The following is a 2,216-nucleotide window of genomic DNA, read 5'->3' as shown; positions in this document are numbered from 1 at the left end:
GGCAACAAGAGCAAAAAGAGCAAAACTCCATCTCAAAAAAAAAAAAAAAACAAAACGTTAAACCAAAGAAAAACTTTGAGAGAATCTGTTGCTAGCTTACCTAAGTAACCTCTCCCTCTCCCTCTTCCTGCTATGTGAGTCCTGCGTGAAATCTCTATGGCTGGGTTCAAAGACTTTTGCCCCCTGCATTTCAGATTTTTTGGTAGGATAAGGTCCTAGCAGGGACTCTAGAAGAAAGGTCAAAGATGATGAAGATATCAAAGCCTCTAAGGATCTAGCCTTGTAGCTTTCCACAAAGGTTTACCGCTTCACATTTCCACCCACAGTGCTGAATGTGCACCCTAACCACAGCCTTACCAGTTTTGGTATTACAACAACAAGAAATTCTTGTTGGTTTGATAGATTGTGATGGTATCTGACTGTTGTTTGAATTTGCATTTTATGGGTAAAATTGTGGATTTTCCCACAAATTTGTTATTTTCCGTTTTTTTCTCTTGGGGTAATGTCTGTCTAAATACTTTGCCCATTTTTTATAGGCAAAGAATAAAACATTACCTGTGAGTTATTTGGGGGGAAAGCTAGCAAGATATAATATTTTTGGTATGAGTTTTCAGGATTTGTCTAAGAGACATTCTTTGTAAGGCAGACAGGAGGTGGGTGTGGATGGGGTCACTCAACTTTTGAGTGTTAGGAAGCCTCTTATAGGAAGTTATAAAAATTCCTCCCTTAGTGCTTATGAAACATTGTGGTATCTGAGTGTTTCCATATGTTGGCATTTCCGTATCTTTGGATGAAAAGTTGTGCTAACTAAGGTATTATCATAGGGGTGGGTGGTCACTACTTGCCCAAGCTGAGACTTCTGTGGGAGAATAAGACAGAATTGTTTTAGAAGGTCAAGGAAAAGCTTAGTAAGTCCTCAAATAGAGCAGCTGTGCAGGGCAGGACGGCTTCTGAACAGCCACACCGAGCACAGTGTAATGACACCCTTGCATTCACTGGCCCAAAAATTATATTATACCTTGAGGTAGTGGTGCCCCTCCTGCAGGCCCCAAGTCATGCCTAATGGCTTGGCTAGTAACCTTTTGTGTAATCTGTTTATCTGAGCTCTTGACCTACTCCCTTCTCTGAGTCAGGGCCCCTTTGAGACTTAATTCAACAAATATTCATGGTGTGCTTATGATATCTCAGGCACTATTCTGGGTGATAAGCCTATATCAGTATCTCTGCCCTCAGTGAGCTTTCATTGTAAGGGGGAAGAAACAGATGATATTAAAAAAACAAAACAAAAAAAACCAAAAAACAAAAAACACCGGCCAGTTGCAGTGGCTTATGCCTGTAATCCCAGCACTTTGGGAGGTCGAGGCAGGCAGATCACTTGAGGTCAGGAGTTTGAGACCAGCCTGGCCAACATGGTGAAACCCTGTCTCTACTAAAAATACAAAACTTAGCTGAGCGTGGTGGCACGTGCCTGTAGTCCCAGCTACTCGGGAGACTGAGGCACGAGGATCACTTGAACCCGGGAGGTGGAGGTTGCAGTGAGTTGAGATCATGCCACTGCACTCCAACCAACCTGAGTTACAGAGTGAGACTCTGTCTAAAAAAAAAAGGAAGAAGGTGAGATTTTAGCAAAGCTCTGAGGTGAGGGAGTTGGCCATGAGGTCATCTGGGGGAGAGCATCCCAGGCAGAGGGATCAGCTAGAGCAACAGCTCCTCCATAGTAGGTGCAACTGGGCCCCCCCAGCTTCTCTGTAGCAGCGCTGGCCCCCTCCCTCTGTTGTTGAGGGGGGTGTTGTCTGCTAAAGCCTCACACCTGTCCCCCTCTTCAGAGGATAGCCCTTGGCTGACCTGACCTGCTTCCTGTCCTGGACATGCCTGGGAGGGGACCAATGCCTGACTGATGGGGGCAGGGACAAGTGTCCAATCCCCTTTCCCCCGAGAGGGACCATCTCTAGGAGGAGTAATGTATGTTCCAGAGCTCCCCCTGGGATCAGGCTGGGACTAGACTTCTTCCAAGAGAATCTTTGCACAAAAACCCCAGGCTCAGGCTCTGCTTCCAGGGAACCCAGTCTAAGTCAGTCCTAAGGCCAGAGCTTGCCTGGCATGTCCCCAAAACAGCAGGGAAACCATTGTGGCTACAGCGTGTCTCCCCAGGCAGTGTGCACGTACATACAACCTTGTGCACAACTCTGCCTGAGCGCTGTGGAACCGGGTTCAGC

This window comes from Nomascus leucogenys, chromosome 22a (assembly GCF_006542625.1).
Source record: "Nomascus leucogenys isolate Asia chromosome 22a, Asia_NLE_v1, whole genome shotgun sequence".
Taxonomy (NCBI): domain Eukaryota; kingdom Metazoa; phylum Chordata; class Mammalia; order Primates; family Hylobatidae; genus Nomascus; species Nomascus leucogenys.
The sequence above is the reverse complement of the archived record's forward strand: the minus strand, read 5'-3'. Positions refer to the sequence as shown.